This window comes from Grampus griseus (assembly GCF_964374135.1).
Source record: "Grampus griseus genome assembly, chromosome: 2".
Taxonomy (NCBI): Eukaryota; Metazoa; Chordata; class Mammalia; order Artiodactyla; family Delphinidae; genus Grampus; species Grampus griseus.
In genome coordinates this window covers 7212448-7224707 of record NC_139018.1, presented here as the reverse complement: position 1 = coordinate 7224707, position 12260 = coordinate 7212448, and positions in this window count along the sequence as shown.

Genomic DNA, 12260 nt, shown 5'->3' with positions numbered 1-12260 from the left:
CTACATATATTAACACATTTAATCCTCATAGCAACCCTAAGAAGTTGGTACTATTCCTATGCCCATTTTATGAAGGAGGAAACTGAGACACAGAGAGGTTAAGCCACTGGCCACTGTCACACAGTACTGGAGCAGGAAGCAGGGTATGCTCTGGCTCCAGGGACCATGCTCCTAATCGTTACAAAAGAGGATGATCTTGGGTAAACCAGACACCTCACTTGTAAAATGGAGCTTACGATACCAAATTCACAGGCTATGTAGCCCAAATGTATATATTCATTCAATCAATAAATATTTAGAGAATAAATGTCATGTGCTGGAGAGCATATAGATTACCTAGAACTTGGTGAATTTAGTTAAATATGAAAACTTTGAGCAGACAGAGTCGCATAGGAGCATGATTTGGCTAGCTGGATTTTAGTCCCTTTTGATTCCTTGACCGGGCACCTTTGTGTGGTGTACAACCTGCCCAGCTGCACATGGTCAGCCTGGAAGAGAGTAGACTAGGACCCCCTAGAAGGGAACTAGATAAATGCATTTTCTACTTTTGTGGGACTTAGGTATGTTACACATGCATTTTAAAAGTTTTGCAAACTCTAAAGCATGGCATAAATGTAAAACACACTCATTATTATTGCCATTTTTATCACTGATCAACCTCATTATTAGCCATGATGGCATTAACAAGCCACACAGCTAGCAGGCAGTGCTGGCAATATTTAACAATTAGCTTCCAGACAAAAAAAAAAAAGAAACAGAGCCCTGATTTGTGTCTTTTTCCAATTTCTGTGGTATAAATACTCCTACCATGGCCCATTTCAAGCTCTCTACTTGATGTCACTGAGCCCGGATTCCAGAAGAAATGAGAACCACCATCTCTTGTGAGTGGGAAGGAGCAACTCCAGCCTGTCCTAGAGGATAGGGATGGATGAGGGAACCATTACAGCCTGCTTTGGTGGCGAGGGGTGGGCGGGACAGGAAGAAGGAGGTGACAGAGAGTATCACATAGTTTGTATTTCAGCTCAGTTCTGTTGGACTCAAAAGTCATAATTTTTCCCACCCACTGGGGCCCTGAAAAACTTCCTTGTGGATGCTGTGTCTCTATCAGAGGGCTTTGGGCTTTTGGGCCATAGATGCTACTGCCAACTTGGGAATCAGTGATTCAGTGCAGCAGCTGCTTCTTGTGCATTGTGTATACTCACAGCTCTGTGCTGGGCCCCATGGGTGACCCCCAGGGAAGAAGATTCAGGATGTCACAGCCCGTGAGGAACTGAGGATACAGTGAGAGGCAGACATGCCCATGGTCTGCAGCGTTACCTTCTGCAGATGACAGCACAAGGCACGCGGTTGCACTGGGCAGAGGCTGGTGTGTGTGTGTGTGTGTGTGTGTGTGTGTGTGTGTGTGTGTGTGTGTGTGTGTGAGAGAGAGAGAGAGATGGCATAATGAGCGCCAAACTGGGGCATCAGGGAAGGCTTCCTGGAGGAGGCATTGGGGGGGCTGGGCCTGGAGGAAGAGAAAGACCAGACGCTCTCCCTGGAGGCTGGAGAAACTGCCCTTGTCTGCTTGAACAGAGTTAAGAGTAGGCTCAAATGTGCCTTCAGCACAGTCAGAATTACAGACCCTGCTCTGAGTTCTCTAAACCCTGTCATCCTCTGACTATGTGATCCTCCCCTTGCAAAACCCCCTGGCCTTCTCCTCCTCTGCCAGGTGCCCCGGGCCTGCTTTTGCACATTCTGTTTCCTACTCCTACAACGAGTTTTCCCCACATCGTCATGCAAGATACTGTTCACCCTTCCAAATGCAGGTAAGTCAGGTCAGCGCTTTGGAAACAACTTGTAAGCCTCTCAACCGGGGTCGTACATCCATTCTCTGTTTTCTCCTAATAAGCTGTGGGTTCCTCTGCTTTAGCATTTCATCTGTTTATTCATTTAACACATGTTTAGGGCACCCTCGGTATAGTATTCATAACAGTAAATTTTTTGAGCGTTTACTCTGTTCCGAGCACTGCCTCCACCGACGTTTAATCTCTGCAATAACTATGAGATGCATTATTATTCTGTAAGTTTCCTGGATGAAGAAATGAAAACATAAACAACATCACTAGCTGTTTGGTGAGATGCGACTAAGGTTTGAATCCAGATGCAGGGTGGGAGGTGTAAATGATACTGCCCTTTGTGACTTGTCATGTCATTGGCAGAGGCTCCAAGGAGCACACAAGACAGATGCAGCCAAAGCCTTCTAGGGTATCAGTCTAGGAGGGGAGACAGGTGCGAAGCAGAAGACACAAAATAAACACGTCACTCTATGGTGACAAGTAAGGAAGTAAACCTCTCTGTGTCTCATTTTTCTCATCTGGAAAAGGGGTATAACATGAGTAGAGTCTTCATATTCTTGTGTAAGGATAAAACAAGATAATCTGTGTAATGCACCTGGCATAGAACCTGCAACTAACAAGCCCTCTATCAATACACGTCAGCTATGCTTATTACATTTTATCTTTGCTACCCTCATAGAGGAGCAATGCCCACAGGAAATACGTGGATGGATTGATTAGAAGCTAGAAGAATGCAGTGCATTCATCCAAAGGGACCTTGGTATATTATATGAGAATGGGTTTTAATATTCCTACCCTTGCAAAGCCCCCAGAGGATGAAATGTTTTTTGGAGAGCAGACCCCTAAGCCTTACACTCTCCCTCAGCCTCTGAGATAGTTAATGGTGGCAGTTTGGCAGGGTTCATCCCCATGCCACAAACATTTGTCACACAGCCACTTGTGGCTGGAAATGTGCAAACACAATAATGCACATGATCCGACAGAGTGGTGGAAATCTCTATCTAAAGCAGCTGTTTGGGTACCAGCTGCTTGGTAACAAATACATCTTTAATGAAATCAAACAATCCTGCAGGATTTATTGATTGAGAACAATTGCTTTTAAATACAGTCTGGTAGCCGGGACTGTTAAGTCTTTTTCCTTCAATTAGTTCAGTTGGTTTGAATTAGAGACACTTGGCTATTAGCTAAGAAAATAAATCCTATTACCATTCAGCATTAAATCCCTCCTCCCCCTACACTGAGGCATGGCAGAGCCACCTGGCAAAAGAGATGTTTGAGGGTAGTCCAACTGTTTGCAGGGAAGGAAGTCTTACAGGAAACCAAAGTCCAACAAACTACCAAATGGGAGCCCATCTCAACCCACAATCTGCAATGAGGGGTGGGGAATGGGGGGAACTCTTCCAAGTTTCTCACACAGAATCTGACAACTTATACAGTGTCTAGCCTGACACTAGATGTCACTTCCAAAACCGGATTTCACAGCAGGGCCATAGGAAGGCCCTACAAACACCTTTGTAGGAAGGCGTTCCATTTGCCATAGAACGTGTCTCGATGAAAGGAACCACCATCCATCCTGTCACTCAAATGAGAAACCTGGGAATTATCCATGAACTCTCTCCTTTCCTACCCCTCATATCAAATGGGTCCCCAAACTCTGAATCCTATAGCCGGCATCTCTTTTCAATCTGCATTTTCTGTCCATTTTTACATCCTTAGGGAGGGACCTTGTCATGATTTCTTACCTAGATTAATGCTTTCATGTCCTTAATAGACTTCCTTACCTTAATCTCCCTCCTACCCACCAGTCCTGGAAAGCGGGAGGTATCAGTTTGCTGAGCTGCCATGACAAATAGCACAGACTAGGAGGCTAGAACAACGGACATTTATTATCTCACAGTCCTGGAGGTCCAAGATCAAGGTGTCAGTAGGGGTGGTTTATTCCGAGGTCTCTCTCCTTGGCTTACATATGACTACCTTCTCCCTGTTTCCCCAAGTCTGCGTGTTGTCTGTGTGCTAATTGTCTTTTCTTGAAAGAACAGCAGTCAGGTTGGGTTAGGGCCCACCCTAGTGATCTCTTTTCACATTCATCACCTCTGTAAAGGATCTAGCTCCGAATACAGTCATATTTTGAGGTTAGGACTCAAGATATGAACTCGGAAGGGACACCTTTCAGACTAAAGCAGGGAGATTCTTAAGTCAAAAACATAAGCGATCCACTCTACTGCATAAACCCTCTGATAGTTCCCTGTGGCCTTCAGGGTAAAGTCAAGTTCCTGAGCTTCACCGAGGAGGTCTTCCAAATTCTGAGACCCTTATCATCCTTCAGCCCATCTCTTCTCCCTACCTTAAAACTGGATTTCTATTTCTGTGCCAGGTGCCATTCTAAAAGCTTATGGATACTAACTCATTTCCTCCTTTCAGAACTGAGATGCAGAAATAGAGCCAGTGGCCAACACTCCAATGAGAAATCCACTGGGCAACCCCCATGTGTTAATTACCTCTCAATCCGCCATACCTAGCACAGGGTGTAGCACCAAGTAGTTGCTCAATGAGAGATTGTTCAATGAAATAGTTTCAAACCAGTGTTTGGCTTTCTACGCAGCTGTGTGTACCAAAACCTATGTGGGACCAGTGAAAGCTGGTCCCTTTGCTATTCCACAGCAGGTGCCTGCAAATGACCACCATGTCCCAAGGCCGAACATGCCTGTTTACATCAGAGGGAGACACTGTCCAGTAGACAGAGTTCATACTCAGCTTGGCACCAAGAGGCAAGAACACCAGGCTGGGAGGGAAAGTGGGAATGTGGAGGCTTTAAATGCCCCGATGGGAAGGAAAGGCAGCTTTCCTTTATGGAGAAGCAAAACAGGATGTCTGGGTAGGTCTTCAAAGTGGTGAGTGCGCGGCACAGATTAAATTACTGACGGAAGATTTTCTGCATTTGAGTTTACTTTCCCACCTTTTAGGATCCAGACAATGGCATTTTGGGACTGGAAGGGTTCCTCCTTCACAGAGCTGTTGTAAGAGTCTTTGGCATCCCTGACAGCTGGGCTGGGGATTGTAATGAGAATGTTTTCAGCATTTGGTGGTTTGGGGAATAATGCTGATCTTATCAGTCCTCTTTTTCTTATTAATTCTTTCGACTCTTAAATTGTAAGAGGTTCATAAGAGAATTGATTTTAAACTAAGACACTATTTGGAGAAACCATACTTATCTTAATGGGAGATGAACCAGGCTTGTAGCTGCGTAAGGAACCCCAAGTCCCCCAAGAATCAAGGACTCCTCTGATCCAGCCTGAAAAGCATAAGAAATCAGGGAAGAGATTTCTGACAATTTAACCTAAGCATATTGAACTTTAGAATTTTAACTCAGAAAGATCAAAGATCCCATGATCTTTTTAATTAAAGAAATCTTTCTTTTCTCTTTTTCCTTTTTTTTTTTCTTTTTTGGCCTCACCGTGTGCGGCATGTAGTATCTTAGGTCCTCAACCAGGGATTGAACCTGTGCCCCCTGCGGTGGAAGTGCAGAGTCCTAACCACTGGATGGCCAGGACTTCTCAAAAAATCTTTCATTTCTTTGAGATTCAACTTGCTGGGAGATTTCATTTTCAAACTATACCTTCCCAGCAAGACCTTGATATCGGGAGGGGCTTATATTGGAGTTTGGGCAGCTGAACACTGGTGTTTGATAAGTAGAGTGTCCTCTTCATGTTTCCTTCTGTCTCACCTCAGAATCTCTGATGGAGGTGCAGCCTGGCTGGAGATCACTCAGGACAGGGAGAGAGAAACTAGTTAAGTTCAGACACAGTGGAAGAAGTCTGTTGTTGACCCTTCAGAGCCTTCTGGTGGCAACATCTGAACTGTTCCCCAGGGGTCCTGGGAGCCACGCAGAAGAGCAGGGGTTAATATCAGGCCATGCATGTGCGCATGGCCAATAAGATACACTTTCCTTCTGTTGACCTCCTTCCAGGGGCAGCCGCATCACAAGGTTCTTTTTCAAGCCCACTATGTTGGGAACATGCTCATCTAGGGTAAATCACGGTGATTTCTCTTCCCCTCCTGTTTCGCCTTCCAAGTGGATGAAGCCTGTTAACGTCTCTCTCCTGGCTTCCTGCTTCCTCTTTCCTGATGGGTAAATGTGAGAATGATTAGCATGAAGCAGACTTTTTCCCAGCTCCCCAGAAGCAGGTCCTCCAAAGCTTCTCATCATGGATGTGTGAGCCCCAGCCCAGCAGGGCATGTGGATGGTGGTGAAAGTGGGCCCCTTTCTGAGCTTCTCTTAGGAGACCCGTCTGCCTTTTACTCTGAACTCTGTCCTCTGTCTGAGCTTGATCATAATAAAAGAGGTATGTCATCCTTGATCTGTGTTACCCCTTGTCGTGTTTCTCCACTTGTTCTGAATCTAAGGAGGACAAAGTGGTTGCTTTTTACTGAGCAGAGACCTCAGAGACCTCAGCCCAGTGCCTGTTCCAGTGCAGTTTTCATGGACTCCTAGCACACTCGTGGAGGGGAGGCATTGGGAGGCCCATGTGGCAAAGGAAGGAAGATCCCTCGAGGTTCCCCCTACCCAGAGCAGCTCTCTTTGTTGGGAACCACCCACTCTGTTGTCTGTGTCCTCTTACCAGTCCATAAAAATAGCTACCACCATCATTAGTTGTTGGATACCGCTCTACATGTGTGTTATATCCTTTAATCTTCAAAATAATGCTGGTTGGGTCCTTCAGAAGATGGAGCATCACAGCTGATAGACAACTTGGTTCCCAAACAGGTGAAGTTGGGACTCAATCCAGGTTGGATTTCAAAGCTCATAGCTTGTTCCATCAGAGGCCAGGGCCGCCTCTCCTTCCTGGGACCAGAAGCAGCAGACTCAGGCTCCATCTCTGCCTTTGCCACTTAGATCGTGAAGGCTGGCGCGGTCCCCGAACTTCCGAGGCTCAGAAGTTCATGAAAGGAGGCAGCCTGACCCTCACTCATGGATCTTCCAGAGGTCCAAATGTGATCATGGATATCACACAACATTTTAATCACAAAATCAGAACTGAGGGATATCTTATGGCTCTCGAGGCAAGCAAAGACACAAATTGGAGAAAACTCCTTTTTCCCCTTTCAGTTCTTCATTTCAATGCTCATAAAAGCTTTGGTGTCACAGATGCCTCCTCCAAGCCTTTAGAAGTTCAACTTGAATTAGGGTTTGACAAGGAAGTCCTTTGCTACTGTTTTTCTTCTCCTTTAAGATTAAAAGGAAAGTCTAAATAGATGGCTTTCTGCTTAGCATAGTGCCTTTTCCATATAAGCAGACTGACTGCTCCGTCAGACTGAACACAGGCCCAAGCTCCTGGGCTGCTGGCAGCTGAGCTGCTCCCCAGACTGTGCCCCTCAGAGCCCACCTGCTGTTCCCACCGCTCAAGCCAGGGAGGCCCAACACAGCCATGGGGGCTTTGTCTCCTATCAGCTGCTCTATATTTGCTTAGCTTCAGACCACTTTCACTTTGTTCTCCATCTTCCCTGCGCCTCTTACTTGAAGTCTTTTATTCTGGACCCCACCCTGTGCCCCTCAACTTCCCTCACCAGCTCTCACGGCCCATAGGCAGTGTTTCACGTGGGGTCCCAAAGAGGCCGTTGGAGGCCAGCTGTGCAGGACCTCATCCACCCCAGATCTTGCCAAGAGAACCTAGCTGTCAAAGAGCCCGTCCCATGTCCCTCTTGCCTCCAAACCTTTGCTCAGGCTGTTGCCTTTCCTAGAATTGACTCCCCTTCAGGCTGCCTTGCCACTTGTCCAAACCTCACCCTCAAAAGCTTAGGAGACTCCCAAAGCAGGCTTTTCCTTGAAGACCTCTAGGGTTCCCCAAGACAGAAAGAATCTTTCCTCCTCTGTGTTCCCACCTCATTTGATCCACGATTCTACAACCACATCCTTCTCGGCCACCGCTCATCCTCATTTGTGTGATAGCCCATCTCCCAGTAGAGTATGAATTTCCCAAAGGCAGGGACCACTTGGTATTGGAATATATGCCTCCAGCCCCTTCACTTCAGGTTCCAGCATGGTGCCTGGAACATGGCAGGACACAATGAACCACTGGAAATGATCTACATTAAATCCCTGACTGGGGCCAACCCACGTCTGGAGAAATACCACCTGGTGGCTCTTTGGGCTCTGCCACTGGGATGCAGGGTGATCTTGGAAAATTTTAAATTTACTGAAACTCTCAAAGTTGATCTCCACATCTGTAAAGGAGGTTAGTAACTTCTGTGGATTCTTGCAAAGAAAATGTGATAATAAATGAGGAATTGTTCAGTACACGATTCAGTCTCAGAGAATGCTGTCCATCACAGGACCTACTTGTAAGGCATTGTCTGATTAGTTTCTTTTTTTTTTTCTATTTATTGAAGGATAGTTGATTTACAATATTGCATTAGTTTCAGGTGCACAGCATAGTGATTCATTTTTTTTTCAGATTATATTCCATTATATGTTATTAAAAGACATTGGGTATATTTCCTTGTGCCATACAGTAAATCCTTGTTGCCTATTTATTTTATGTATATTTTATGTTTAGTTTGTATTTGCTAATCCCATACTCATTTGTCCCTTCCCCTCCCTCAATTCATTTTTAGATTCTAAACTTTTGAAAACAGGATTTTTTGGTCCTCTATTTTTATTTGTCTTTCCTGTTCTATGTCATCTATGCAAGAACTTGAAACTTTTCTCTGGGAAAATATATTAGGAGGAAAAAATGTACAATGATCTGAAATGACTTAAATTATTCTTAGTTACAGTAATATATGCATAATATAAAAGTTACCATCTTAACTATTTTTAAGTGGTATTAAATACATTCACATTATTGTGTAACCATCACCACTGTTCATCTCCAGACTTTTTTCATTTTGCAAAACATTAAACATTAACTCCATGAAAACAATATCTCTCCGTAAGCCCTGCCAAGACCCTGGCACCCACCATTCTACTTTCTGATTCTATGAATTCGCCTATTCTAGTTTCTTCATGTAAGTGGAATTAGGTAGTATTTGTCCTTTTGTGACAGGCTTATTTCATTTGGCATAGTGTCCTCAAGGTTCATGCATGTTGTAGCCTGTGTCAGAATTTCACTTGTTTTTTTGGCTGACTAGTATTCCACCATATGTATAGACCACATTTTGTTTATCCATTCATCTGTTACTAAATATTTGGGTTGCTTCCACTGAAATTATTTTTGGATTGATATAGGTTCATAGAAGTAGTTTTCAGGAATCCTCTCCCCTTCTCCTCAATAAGAGAGGAATAAGATTGACCTTGGTTTGCATTTCAGCTCGGTTTTTACTATATCGGTATCTTTGGGTCATAATATCTTACCCACACTGAACTTCCCTCATTTAATTTCTACTTGGGGATAAGGATGCCTACCTGACCAGGTGACTACAAGAGACTGAGGGCAGCTGTTGTGTTCATCCTGGGCCCCGATGCGCCAGGTAAGTGGTATCTGCTATTTTTAGCTTTCTGGGCAATTGTAACATGAGCGGGCTCTGGGCCCTTCCCCTTCTGGGGAACTCCATCACTCAGGAAGGACTTTCTTGACTCTTGAGGAGCAACATTCACTCTTCACCTTCATTGCTGGGGTCTGCAAACACTTTAGATAATGTGCCCAGGAAGGCATGTGGGTTATGGATTCACTTCTTTGGTGCCACGTTTAATATTGTTTTCTGTGCATCAAAAGGAAAACTGAAAGTGCTTTGACACATGCATTGCAAAGCTGTCTTGTTACCACTTTAAGTTTCTGAAATGTCTCCTTGTCCGCCCATGTCTTTGAATTTAGCAAATACTTCCTGAGAGTGTACACCCTGGGTTGAGTGTCTTGTCATGATACGGTGCAGAGTGATGAATTGGGCCGAGTCTCTGTCCTCCAAGAACTCACTATGTAAGAGGGGGGCATGCCCAACAGCAGTATTACCTCTACAATACACGACAGAATGTGTTACAAAACCCCGTCCTTCGTTTGCTGTATATGTGGTATTAAATTGCAGGATGTGAAATGAGAAGACCTATGCTTCACTATGGCTGCATGACTTTTGGGAAGGGACTCAATGTCCTTGAGCCTTGGTTTCTTCATCTGTCAAGTGGAGATGTACCTACCTTAAAAGGCTGTAGTGCCAAGAATAAAAAGGAATGGATTACTGGTGCATGCAACATGAAACTTCCCATGTGTATGAGGCTAAGTGAAAGAAACCAGACTCGAAAGGCAACATACTATATGGTTCCACATATATGATACTTTTGAAGAAGCAAAACTTTAGGGAATGAAATCAGATCAGTGAATGCCAGGGGCTTGGGCTGGGGGTTGAGGAAACACTGGCAGGTGGAAATATTCTCCATCCTGATGGTGTTGGCGGTTAATGGCCGGATATTTTTGCCAAATTCTTAGGACAGTGTAACTTAAAAGGGTGAATTTTACTGAATGCAAATTTTACCTTAATAAATAAGCAAACAAGTAAACAAAAAGATTGCAAAAGACTAAATGAGATGATCTCTGTGAAAGAGCCTGTCGTAATGCCCAGCACCCAGTGGGTGCCCTGGAGGAAGTTTTTTTCATCTATTCAAAGCAAAGAAAAGAGGATTTTCTCTGAAGTAGAAAGACCCAAGTTCAATGCCAGCTCTTCCATGTATTAGCTTTGCAACTTTGGACAATTTGCTTAAGCTATCTGAAGTTCTTTATTCAGAAAATGAAAATAAAATGGTAATGTTGCAAGGTGGGAGCTTGTGAGAATCCACTTGTATAATGTAAAGACCTAAACTTCAGTGTGTGTTACATGAAAAGTTTTACTTTATTTCTTTAAACACACTAGTACTGTGCTTATTGTGTACTAGCCACACTGCTGAAGACTGCATAGGTACTAACTGATTTAATCCTTATCATGGACCCATTTTACAGATGAGGAAACTGATCATAGGAAGGCTAAGTACTGGGTTCTGGGCAACATCTGAGGTGGAGTCCAGAGCTCTCTCTCTCATCACTAGTCAATTCTGCCTGTTTGATTGACTACTCATTTACCATCAGCCATCTTGATGCAGGAAACCGCTTCTGAACCATCCTACGTGTTAAAAGTCTTACCCGGAGAAGCAAGTCTTTTATTCTTTTCCATGAAGTTCCTTTTATAATTGTTTCCAGATGATGCAACTGGCTCTCAGATGTGCTGAGTGGCTTATGGAGGCAACCGAGCTAGGACTTGATCCCAGACCTTCTGTCTCCAGAGCTGGGATTTTCCTTCTCAGCATCAGTGTCTATATAAATCCTGCCTTCCTCGTCCACTTTGCAGTTAGAAATAAGCTCCCAGGCAAAGGTTTCTACGTGAGAACCTAAATAAGCCCTTTCAAATACTGCTGTCAGGAGTGTGAATTGCTAAGGCTTTTCCTGAGGACAATTTGGTGATGTGTGTCAAAAATGCCTTAAAAATGGACTTTCCCTTTGACTTACAGTTTTAATTCTAAGGATTTTTCTTAAAGAAATAATCACAGATAGGCAAAGGTCTATACACAAGCAGTTCCATTACATTTTTTACACTGCTGAAATTCTGGGAGCACATTAGGTACCCGCCAGTAATGGAGTAGTTAACTCATTTATGAAGCAGCCATAAAATGGAATACTAAGCAGCCATTAAAAATCATGTTTTAGAAGGTTACTTAATGGCATGGAACACGTTCATGGTGTTTTTGCAGAGAAAAAGCAGGATTAAAATAAAATTTGCATATATGGCCGTAGGAAAGAAGACTGGAATAAGCTACATGAATAAAATAAAATACGTGAAAAAGTTTATAGACCTATCAAGGTGAGAAGATTATGGAAGAATTTATTTCTGACTCTTGGCTTTCCTATATTTCCTAAATTATATATCTATTGGTGTTTGGGAACACAACAAATGTCATTACAACTTTTTTTTAACTTTATTTAACTTATTAATTTTTGGCTGCATTGGGTCTTCGTTGCTCCGCGTGGGCTTTCTCTAGTAGTGGTGAGTGGGGGCCATTCTTCGTTGAGGTGCGTGGGCTTCTCATTGCGGTGGTTTCTCTTGTTGTGGCACGTGGACTCTAGGCATGTGGGCTTCAGTAGTTGTGGCATACAGGCTTAGTTACTCCGCATCATGTGGGATTTTCCCGGACCAGGGCTCGAACCCGTGTCCCCTGCATTGGCAGGTGGATTCTTAACCACTGAGTCACCAGGGAAGCCCCATTACAACTTTCAAAAGTGTGAAAGTGTCTCTTCATCCCTTGAGGATGAAAATATAAGTAGGTCATGTTGGGTTCACTATGGTAGGTCAACACAAATAGTGACTTTGTTCCCCAAACACAGTGTACCCTTTGGGAACTTGACCTCTCTCCATGTAGACTACACACAAAGGTAATATTGGATAGCACCTCAGTGCTCTGTAAACCCT